Here is a 13049-nt window from a genome sequence, read left to right as displayed (position 1 = left end):
ACGCCCGTTCACTTCCTCTAGAAGAATATTTCTACATCTACCTCATCAATGTGAGTAATGTGTATTAAAGAGAGCATAAAGTGCATTAAAAAGGGTATAAAAGAAGTACAAATGAACTGTCAGGGAAATATTTGAAGGTAGATGTCAGAAGATATGCTGTTTCGGCACAGTTAAGATACTTGACAATGTCTATAAGCGTACATTCGTAGCTTTACAGACATACGTCTAAGTGCAACTATTGCTGTCTTCCCCATGAGGATTTTTGGGTGGTAAATATTTTTCAATGTGTCAGTGTACATCCTAAAACCATCTCAGTCTCAATCACCTTTTTTGGATCTACCCCTTTAGGTCACACAATCTCATAGATGTAATGATTTCCATCCACATATTCCAATTTGTGCGGATTGGATTGAAATAACCCAGGACATAGAGGTTCCATGGGATGTCTACATTAAAGGTTACCATTTTGCAATCACAAACCTGTAACTTGAAAGAATGAACTCGGATGAAAATATCTCTTTAAAGGCTCGCATCTTGAAAGCTTCCTAAAATTGGATGTGTACGAACATCCCACAAATTTGTTAGTGGGGGCCCGAGGTTGATGTCAAAGGCAAGGCCCCATGTGTATGTGATTCATCATATTTGTACCGCTACTACCTTTTGGGCCTACTGTTATCTTCCTTGAAAATTCCAAATTAGCAATTCAAGGCCCAAAATAAATAAAAGTACACAATTGCATGGGTTGTGAGTGTGATTCAACATGTTTGAGCATTGGGCAAGTTGGAAAAGAAGATGGAGAGGTGGAGACAAATGCAGATTGCTTCCAAGGGCCGAAAAGAAGTGTGTAGGCCATCTACCAATGTGGCTACCCCCAGTCCTATGAGAGAAGATTACAATATTATAGATTTGGGCATAAATTTACATGATCTTGCCTCTATGCATCATGTATTGCCCATTGAGTATACTGATATGCTAAAGAGTGTGCTGAAATTTACACAAGAGAAGCTAAGCCTAGATGTTGTACATATGGAAACCACAACAAGCAACTTGAAAAATGCAAGCAAAGAAGTCACTACATGAAAAACTTGGAGTTGTGGGTGCAATGAACAACCTCAAGGAAGTCACTACACAAAAACTTGGAATTGTGGGTGCAGTGATGAACAACCTCGAGGAAAAGTAGGCAACATTAGAATCTGAGTTGAAAGCTACAAAAGGGAGACTGCCATCAATCCAGATAGGGTGCAAAGCTGGAAAATGAAGTTTCAATATGTGTAATAAGAATAAAATGGCTTCAATTCCAGGAGCACTAGTACAAGGTACTGTTAGTGGCACCACTAGTAGTATTCCTAATGGTACCACTAGCACTAGTGCTAATGCTATTGCTAGTACTGCTATTACTGGTACTATACTACTACTAGTACTACTATACTAGTAGTAGTTTAGAAGTACTAGTACTGCTATTACTGGTACTATACTACTAGTACTACTATTAGTGGTACTGTGCTAGCACCAATACTACTAGTACTAGTGCTAGTACCACTACTAGTACAACTAGTGCTAGCAATAGTACTAGTAGTACTAGCACTAGCACTAGTACTATAGTACTACTATAATAGCACTACTAGCACTAGTACTATAGTACTACTATAATAGCACTACTAGCACTAGTAGTGCTAGTACTACTAGTAGTGGTACTAGTAGTAGTGTAGTGCTAGTATTAGCACTACTAGTAGTGTAGTACTAGCACTAGTAGTGCTAGTACTACTAGTAGTGGTACTAGTAGTAGTGTAGTGCTAGTATTAGCACTACTAGTAGTTTAGTACTCGCACTACTATACTAGCATTAGTGGTGCTAGTACTACTAGTAGTGGTACTAGTAGTAGTGTAGTGCTAGTATTAGCACTACTAGTAGTTTAGTACTCGTACTACTAGTAGTTTAGTTTAGTGTGCTAGCACTACTAACACTAGAGTGTTAGCACTACTAACACTAGTAGTGCTAGCACTACTAGTACTAGCATTAGTGGTACTAGTTACTATATTAGTACCACTACTAGTACTAGTAGTGCTAGTTTTAGTAGTGGTAGTACTAGCACTACTAGTGCTAGTAATACTAGCACTACTAGTGTTAGTAGAAGCACTACTAGTACTAGTAGTGCTAGTACTAGTAGCACTACTAGTAGTACTAGCACTACTAGTGTTAGTAGAAGCACTACTAGCACTACTAGTACTAGTAGTTTAGAACTACTAGCACTACTACTAACACTAGTAGTGGTACTAGTACTCCTCCTCCTAGTAGTAGTGGTACTAGTACTAGTACTCCTACTAGAAGTAGTGGTACTAGTACTACTAGTATCACTACTACTAGTAGTAGTGGTACGAGTGTAGTGCTAGTACTAGCACTACTAGTAGTTTAGTGCTAGTACTAGCATTACTAGTAGTTTAGTGCTAGCACTACACTCGTACCACTACTACTAGTAGTAGTGATACTAGTAGTACTAGTACCACTACTTCTAGTAGGAGTACTAGTACTAGTACCACTACTACTAGGAGGAGGAGTACTAGTAGTTTAGTGCTAGTCCTAACATTAGTAACATTAGTGGTACTAGTTAATACTACTAGTACCACCACTAGTAGCCTACTAGTACAGTACCACTACTAGTAGTGCTAATGTTAGTAGTGGTAGTACTAGTAGTATGAGCACTCTACTAGTACTACTATAGTACTAGTAGTACCAGTACTAGTACTAGTATAGTACCATTCATAGTAGTACTACTAGTACTAGCACTAACTAGTTAGTGCTAGTACTACTAATACTAGTACTAGTACTAGCACTAGCTAGTACTACTAATAGTAGCACTAGTACTAGTACTACTAGAGTACTAACAAAGGATTAGCACTACTATTTCAGTATTAGCACTACTCTTGCAGTACTAGTAGTAGCACTAGTACTAGTACTACTAGAGTAGTAGTAGTACTAGTACTTGTGCTCGTGTTAGAACTAGTGCTAGTAATCCTAGCACTAGTACTACTAGGAGTGGTACTGTAGTAGTACTAGCACTAGCACTAGCACTAGCACTACTAGTGCTAGTGCTAGTACCCACTACTAGTACTAGTGCTAGTACAGCACCACAATGGTGCCACTAATAGTTGTACTAGTGCTAGTACCCACTACCAGTACTAGTGCTAGTACAGCACCACAACGGTGCCACTAATAGTTGTACTAGTGTTAGTACTAATAATGCTATTATAGTATCACTAATAGTAGTACTAGTGCTACTACTGGTAGTGCTAGTACTAGCACTGTTAGTAGTATTAGTGCTAGTTCTAGTACTAGTAATACTATTATAGTACCACTAACAATTGTATTGGTGCTAGTGCATTCAATACCTAATTATTTTGTGTTCTACAGCTAAGCATTAAAATTTGCAGCTTTATATCCATTAGCCAAGAATGGATTTGTTCTTGTAGCTTTATATCCATTAGCCAAGAATGGGTTTGTTCTTGTACAAACATCATTACAGCATATAAGAATAAGATAAGAACATATGTGCATACAGCAATGAAACCATCAAAACAGGTTCTAAGAACATCCATCTGAGTTGGTTTATACCATTTAGTGCCTTTTCAAAGATGTTTGCATCATGTGAGGGTGTCAAGAAAACAAAGTTAATATATCAAGTGAGCTCCCTTGATAATGATTAGTACTATACTACCAATAGTAGTACTAATAGTACTACTATTAGTACTACTACTAGTACTGCTACTAGTAGTAGTGGTAGTACCAGTAATACTACTACCAGTAGTACTGCTACTAGTAGTAGTGGTAGTACCAGTAATACTACTACCAGTAGTAGTATTACTACTGGTGGTAGTAGTAGTAGTAGTAGTAGTACAATACTAGTCTTAGTGATACTAGTAATACTAGTACAACTGGTGCTAGTGACTAGTATTGATAGTAGTAATAGTAGCACTAGTATAGGTAATAGTAGTAGCACTAGTACTGATAGTAGTAGTTACTACAATAGTAGTAGTACTAGTATTGGTAGTAGTAGTAGTACTAGTAGTATTATTAGTACTGTTAACACTTACTAGTAGTAGTAGCACTAGTACTGATAGTAGTAGTTACTACAGTAAGTAGTAGTAGTACTATTACCACTTACTACTACTACTAGTAGTACTAGTACTACTACTAGTAGTACTAGTACTGGTAGTAGTAGTCTAATACTATTAAGTGGTAGTAGTAGTACTACTACTATTAAGTGGTAGTAGTAGTACTACTACTATCACTTACTAGTAGTGATAGTACTAGAGTCTACTACTAGTAAGTGGTAGTAGTACTTCTATTACTAGTGGTAGTGGTACTACTACTACTATCACTTAGTAGTAGTAGTAGTAGTAGTAGTAGTAGTAGTAGTAGTAGTAGTAGTACTACTACTACTACTAATACTAGTACTACTACTAGTAAGTGGTACTACTACTACTATCAGTACTAATAATGGCAGTATTAATACTAGTATTAGTACTACCTATACTGATATTGGTAGTACTAGTACTACAAGTGCCAGTACTGGTACTGCTATTGGGAGTACTATTACTAGTACAGTGGTAGTAGACCTACTACTAGTACCATGGTAGTACTAGTAGTAGTACCACTAGTACTAGCCGTACTACTACCAATAATAGAACCAGTAGTAGTTTTACTAGTACTAGTGATAGTAGTTGTACTACTTGTAGTAGTACTACTAGTCCTAGTGATAGTAGTACTAGTGATGTAGTAGGGACTAGTGATAGTAGTACTAGTGATGTAGTAGGGACTAGTGATGTAGTAGGGACTAGTGATAGTAGTACTAGTGATGTAGTAGGGACTAGTGATAGTAGTACTAGTGATGTAGTAGGGACTAGTGATGTAGTAGGGACTAGTGATAGTAGTAGTAGTAACAACTACTATCACTAGTGGTAGTACTACTGCCAGTAGTGCTAATACTAGTAGAAGTATTCCACTGGTATTAGTACTAGTACTACTAGTACTAGTACTACCAGTAGTAGTAGTATTACTGATAATACTAGTACTACCAGTAGTAGTAGTATTACTGGTACTACTAGTATTGGTTCTAGTATTAGTATTAGAATCACTAGTATTAGTAGTGCTAATACTAGTAGTAGTATACTAGTATTCCACTGGTATTAGTACTAGTACTGCTAGTACTACCAGTAGTAGTAGTAGTATTACTGGTAGTACTAGTATTGGTTCTAGTATTAGTATTAGAACCACTAGTATTAGTACTAGTGGTTCTAGTACTACTAGCACAGCACTAAGTACCACTAGCACAAGCACTAGTACCACTAGTACTAGTACCACTAGTACTAGTACCACTAGTGCTAGTACTAGTGGTTATAGTACTACCAGCACTAGTACTAGTACTACTAGTACTACTTGTGGTACTAGTACTATTACTAGTGGTACTACCAGTACTAGTGCTACTGATATTACTAGTACTAGTATAAGTACTAATACTTTGTGAATTGCCATAAAATTTGAAGTTATTTCTTTTTGCTATTAATGTTGAATGCTGTATTACTGATTTTTATAGGGGGTAGCAATGAGAAAAACGTTGGTGAAGTTATTGGTGAATCACATAACAGAAACTAATGATATTGATGAGGATTGCACTTTGTTTGAAATGGCTAGAAATAAGGGAAGGAAGAAGAAAGACACTCTAGTAGCTCTAAAGATGTATTTGCAAAACAAGGTACCCCACCTTCTACCACAAAGAGTGGCAAAGGAGCAAAATGGAAGCTTCCTAGGGGATTCACTCTTAAAAAACTTATGATATCACGTGAGTGTACAAGAGGGGGTTTTTTGAAATGAGGCATAAGCTTATAAGGTAGGGATAAGTCCATGTATTTAGGTGAATTGGTCTGCTTAATAGGATAGCAACTATGAGAACAGCCATTGATATGGTTGCAAGTTAAGAAATAGTCTTTACAAATAGTTGGATGTAAAGAATGCATTTTTTACATGGTGATTTACAAGAGTTGCGTAAAGGCTTGTATAGCTTGAAATGGGAACCTATAGCATGGTCAAATAAGATAGGAGAGTATATTCTTATCACTATTAGATTTTATATATCTTAACAATTTTTTCACTTTATGTGAAAAAGACTGACTGAGGCATTGTTCTAGTAGTTATCTATGTTGATGACTTAATTGTCACAAGGGATAGTGTTATTGACATTCATGAGCCTCAAGAAGAAGTTTTAGATAAAAGATTTGGGTGAACTGCAATACTTCCTAGGTATAGAGGTGATTAGATCACTTGATGAGATTCAGCTATTGGGGGTTGATAGGTTGTAAGCCAATCTCAATGCCATTCATAAAGAACACAAAGTTGGTTATAAGATACATGTTTAGAGGACTTGACTATGTACAAGTACATTGTAAGGCATTTAATTTACATGATTATCACACCAGGCTAGATTTGAGCTATCCTCTTGGATTGGTGAGTCAGTTCATGTAGGCCAACGAAGCCACACTTGGATGTGGCTAGGAGGATACTTAGATACATAAAGTCCAAATTTTACTTTGGAACTTTCTATGAGGCTTATATACATATAAATGGATATGTATATTTATCTAAGCATATACATATATGTTTAGAGGACCTTACTATGTACAAGTACATTGTAAGGAATTTGATTTACATGACTATCGCATCAGGCTAGATTTGAGCTATACTCTTGGATTGGTGAGTCGATTCATGTAGGCCTCAAGGAAGCCACACTTGGATGCAGCTAGGAGGACACTTAGATACATAAATTCCATAGTTTACTATGGAATTTTCTATGAGGCTCAGATACATATACATGGATATATAAATGGATATTGGACTCTCATTGGACTAGTGTCTTGGACATGAGATCTCTTAGTGGCTTTATGTTTTCTTTTGGAAGTATTATTGTTAACTAGATTAGCAAGAAGCAACCCCATCAGTTGCTTTGTTAAGTAGAGAGGTTGAGTATTGGGGGGCTGCTACGCAGCATGTGAGGTAGCTTGGTTATAGAAGTTACTTTACAGATATGGGAGAGCCCGTGGATAGGGCTACGTGAGCATCATACAATTGGCTATGAGTAACCCAACATATCATGCTAGGACAAAGCATATTGAGGTGTCTTATCATAGGAAGAAGGTTCTAGACAGCAAGTAATTTAGTGAATGCCAGCACATAGGATTAAACAGCTCACATCTTTATAAAGATATTGGGTACAGAGAAGCTCTACAAGTTTAGAAGCCTACTTAGAGTGCACGGTATGGAGGTGAGCTAGATGGGAAGTGCTAAGACATCAAGCTCAACTGGTGTGGATATGGGTGGCATGCTAAGATGACAGCTCCACAGTACCATTGGCATGGTTGGTGAGATAAGTGATTGGCAATGATTTCATATCATCTTGCCCACGGAACATAATAGTAGGCCTTACATCTTTCTTTCAAAAGTTTGAGTCTCAATAAGTTCTCTTTTGTAAATCATCCCCTTTTGAGGCACCACCTCCTAGGGAAGATTCACTGTACATTCCTTACTTGTTGCCACCACCTCTGAGTGATTGAGAACCAAGTGAGTGAAAATATACCTTGCTCAACATAGTAGTAGGCGTCACATTTTTCTTTGGAAGTTTGAGCCTTAATAAGTTCTCTTTTGTAAGGAAATTCTTTAGAGAGACTTATCTGACACACAACTCAACCCTATAGAGGAGGAGGATGAACCATGCCACATTGAGTATTCTCCCTCCATACCCAAAACCAAAGGAGCGCCCATGAATAAGCTAGTGAGAAGAATGTGGAGGAAAGGATGATTTTGAGCTCATTGCAAACAAGGAAACATACACACATAAGAGTAGACACATGAGAGAGAGTAGACACATAAGAGAGAGATGGGTGAAATTTTTTCTATTCTCTTCTCTTCTCTACAACCTTAACATAAATATAAGAATACATATCATAAGGGAAAGTACTCTGCTTCTAGAACATATAAAGGTCAGTCCACAATGTGAACCCAACTACATGAGATCACGCTATAACTATGCCTTAACTCTAATAAACCAAAGTGTCACACAACCTATAGACCATTGGCAGCATGAAATCAAAAAATAGAGTCATCATTGTGATTCCCAACCAAGAAACAGGTTCGAGTCCATACTGAGAAACAAGTAGATAGACCCAAATTAGGTTCTATTTCTACAGGGTGTATATGATAGTAGACATGTTCTATGTGATGATTCCAAAGTAGATCAACTCATGATGAAAGAGATTAGGCAAGGAAGATAGAATCACCTCTATTTCCCTACCCAAAACAATATTCATCTAGCTTTGGCTCAACCTCTGTAAATGCAAATGCGAAGATAGGGGATGATGAAGAAATTTCTAGAGGAACCTGGGAAATAGAAGCCTCAAGAGGGTTTCTTGAACTTACTTTCTACAATAACCCAGTGGTGCACCTCCAATTGCACCTTTACCTCCTCGTGACGATGTAGAATTTACTTTCTAAAGTAACTCAGTGGTGCACCACCAACAACTATACCTTTGCCTCCTCACATGACTACATAATGCTTGACTTTATCTTTGGAACTATGGTAAGGTAACTCAGTGGTGCACCACCAACAATTGTACCTTTGCCTCCTCACATGACTACATAATGCTTGACTTTATCTTTGGAACCTATGGTAAGGTATCCCAATTTTGTGCCATATAGCTATGTTAATACTGTAGTTCCTCCTATTTCTCATCCTTTGAGGAGAATTAAAAATTCTTAAGTGGAAAGAAAAAAATTACCTCCTTTATGAATCCCTCGTAATGGTCCTAAAATTATTGAGACAGATACATCACAAGAATATTAGGGAAAAACTCTTATTTGAAAAGATAGATAAAAAAGAAGAAATTGTGCATATAGATCATACTCTTTCAGACATTCAGAACTATGGATGAACAAAGGCTTGGGACACTAAAGGAAGAATTGGCTGCTATTAAGAACATATATAAATCTTCTAAGGAATCAAACGTGGTGGTGGAAAAGTTTAACTAATATTAAGCTACAATGAATCAAGAATGAGGAACATATGCACTTATCTTGCAAAAAGTTGTTGTAGTCAGATCAAATGACTACATGGCTAGAGGGATCCTGATTAACTAACACAATTCATGGGAGAATAGCAAAAATCAATCAAATGGGAGAATTCATTCTCCATTTATCTTCATCGAAAATTTCAAATGTATGCTAATGCCCATTCAGATGCATGTCATTATTGTGCAGATCCATAACTAGACTGGGTTGTTCAAACAAAATACTATTACCCCTCCAGGTGTATCAACAATCACCAATGACAGTGTATCGCACGATTATGTGGGTCCTGTCTGTATCCCATCACGTGTGCCACATGCTAGCTTAGGAAATAGCCATAGTATTACATTTCAGTTTATACTTTTATATCTTAGTTGTAGTTCATTTTTGAAAGATCCCTGCCCCCTTCGCGCAACGAATTTGGGGGTACTAGCAGCGGAAGTAGCACTTCTTGCATAGGGCAGAGCCTCTCACTCGAGGCCTTGCCCACACGGATATCCGGACAAGAGACTAATCCGTCAGTTCTTCCAAAATCGAACCCGAAAAACTTCCCTCGCCCAAAAAGAACGGGCGAATTCTCTAGGATATTTTTATTCTAACATAGTCAAGAGCCTTAACTAAACAAACTGATTCGACCGAACTAGTAAGTCACATGGTCAGATCAAGGAAAAGACTTTCCCTTGGATCATAGAGATCAACGCTTTTTTCCTCATCGAGAGGCACAGCCATTGATTCTTTTCCATAGAATAAAGACTATCCGGGATTTACTTCATCTATTGTACCATAACAGAATTGAGTCTCGTTTTAGGGATCCATCAGTCCAGCCTAACCCATTCCAATCCCATGGGTTAGCCAACTGCCCAACCACTGTAGTGATAGGATCCATTTAGGAATTTGGTTATGTTTTGTCTTGGGTACTACAGAAAAGCGTTTCCAAGCCCCCTAGCTGGCGCTTTATGCAAACTTCAAGATAGTCACACCACTTACACACCCAATATGAAATTGCCTTTTTCACAGATTCGGCTGTCTTTAAAAACAATCTTTTAATGAAACCATAATATCACTGATCATAATCTTCCAAAATATCCGGTTGAATTCTAATTTCCAATCATTCCTTCATTGGTGTACCTATGGCATCATTGGCAACCAGAACGCTCACCACCTGTCCACTCAAGGGCCTTTTTAATAGTTCCTAGCTCATAGTACCCGGAAATATATTCACTTATAAAAATCCAGATGGACTCTCTGTTGAAGATCAGCAAGATCAACCAACAGATCCATATAAAAGAGCCATGGACTCATCCGTTGAGGACCAGCAAGGTCAATCAACCAGATCCATGCCCAAGTTCAGAAAATAACTCTAACACCTTGTTCCATTTTCTTCCTTGACGCACGTGTGGGTATCTTCGGCGACCCAGAGCCCGAGCACCATATGGTCAGCACCCTCTAGGATCCTTCTCATCACAGGTCACCTAGCACTTCACTCATAGGCCGCTTCCTTGGTCCCTCATCCACCGTACTGGAAGCTCACCATTTAAATCGAACCGAGGCTGGTCAAGACCTCGGCTGACCTTGCTACGCGAGACGTCCTCTGTTGACTCTCCGTCAGTTGTTACAACTTTATCACTAAAGTCTCCACCACGACCTCATTCATAAGATGGTCAAAATGCTTCCCTAGCATTCTTGACATAAAACAGTCATTTAAAAATATGTTATAAATATAGTTTCTAATGAACTCTCATCTTTCCACATTATTCCACAATTTCTCGTTACTCCACTTTCTTCTACATCAATTCACATTGCTTAGTCCACATCTAATCATATGTATTCCCATCGTCCTTCATCCATTCTCATCCAATCACATTATATTACATCCCATCACATCTATCACATCTCATCCATTCTCATCTACCCATATCCACATCACATCACATCACATCCATTCACATCACATCCATTCACATCACATCCATTCACATCACATCTCATCCATTCACAACTACCCTGATCCACATCACATCACATCACATCCATTCACATTACATCTATCTCGATTCACATCACATCACATCCATTCACATTACATCTATCTCGATTCACATCACATCTCATCCATTCGCATCACATCTCATTCATTCACATACATCACATTCATTGTATCCCCATCCCATTATATACATTCTATCCACATTACATCACATCCACATCCATCCATATCTCATCACATCCATACACATTCCATCTCATTCATTCACATCAATCTATCCATTCACATTACATCTATCTCGATTCACATCACATCACATCACATCACATCACATCCATTCACATTACATCTATCTCGATTCACATCACATCTCATCCATTCGCATCACATCTTCTCATTCATTCACATACATCACATTCATTGTATCCCCATCCCATTATATACATTCTATCCACATTACATCACATCCACATCCATCCATATCTCATCACATCCATACACATTCCATCTCATTCATCCACATCCATCCATTCATTCACATTCACATCCACATATATTCACATCACATCACATCACATTCGCATCTCATTCATTCACATCTATCTCGATTCACATCACATCTCATTCATTCACATCTATCCTGATTCACATCACATCGCATCACATTCACATCTCATTCATTCACATCTATCCTGATTCACATCACATTGCATCACATTCACATCTATCCTGATTCACATCACATCACATCTCATTCATTCACATCTATCTCGATTCGCATCACATCTCATTCATTCACATCTATCCCGATTCACATCACATCACATCACATTCTTTCACATATCCTCACATCTCATTGTCATCTCTTCATTCACATCCACATCCATTTACATCACCTCACATCCCATCCACCTCCATTTACATCACCTCACATCCCATCCACATTCATTTACATCATACCGCATCTTTATCACATCCACTCACATCTTATCACATCGCATTCATATCTTATTCACATTTAGTAACATTTTCTATTTTTGATACCGATGGGACTTTTCTAAATTTCTGTCAATTGCTTGGCCTAGGTAAATGTTCTTTTTCTCAACGGATATTTTTCATATTCTTTCTCAATTTTCTCAAGTGAAATATATTCAATATTCTTCTTTTTGAGTAAAAGATTCATGAGATTTACAAAAATTAATTCTACCCATATTTTCCAATAATGCTCAAAATTTCACTTTTGATAACTACTCATAATTTGAATTTTGCTAAAAATTTATCTTTTTTTCATTTAATTTCTTGGATCTCAATTATCATGGGAATTCCTCTTTTTACATTTAAATGATTGAATTCCAAATGTCATGGAAATTTCTCTTTTATCATAAAATAAATTTATCTAAAATTCTTATTTTCTTTAATAAGATATCCATTATTTTAATTTTACCACAAATTCCACTTTTATCTTTTAAATGATTGAATTCTAAATGTCATGGGAATTCCTCTTTTATCATTTGAAATTTTCTCATGCATAAATTAAATTTATCTAAAATTTCTCTTAAAATTAAAAAAATCCATTAATTCAAATATGCCAAGAATTCCACTTTTAGTATTTAAATGATTGAATTCCAAATGTCATGGAAATTCCTCTTTTATTATCTAAATTTTTTTATGCATAAAATAAATTTATCTAAATTCTTCTAAAAATATTTATTATTTTAATATATCAAATTTTCTCTTTTTCCATTTAATTACATGGATCTCCATTATCATGGAAATTCCTCTTTTTGCATAAAAATAAAATTAAAAAATTACCTCTTTTCTTAATTACTTATTTATGCATAAACACTCAAAATTAGTATTCCATGAATGTAATGAAAATTATTCTTTTAGCATAGGATGACTATTCCAGGAATATGATAGGAAGCCCTCTTTTCTCATTATGCATAAAAATTTG

This window comes from Cibotium barometz, chromosome 36, assembly GCF_041138505.1.
Source record: "Cibotium barometz isolate CiBa-2024 chromosome 36, ASM4113850v1, whole genome shotgun sequence".
Classification (NCBI taxonomy): domain Eukaryota; kingdom Viridiplantae; phylum Streptophyta; class Polypodiopsida; order Cyatheales; family Cibotiaceae; genus Cibotium; species Cibotium barometz.
This window is presented reverse-complemented; position numbering follows the sequence as displayed.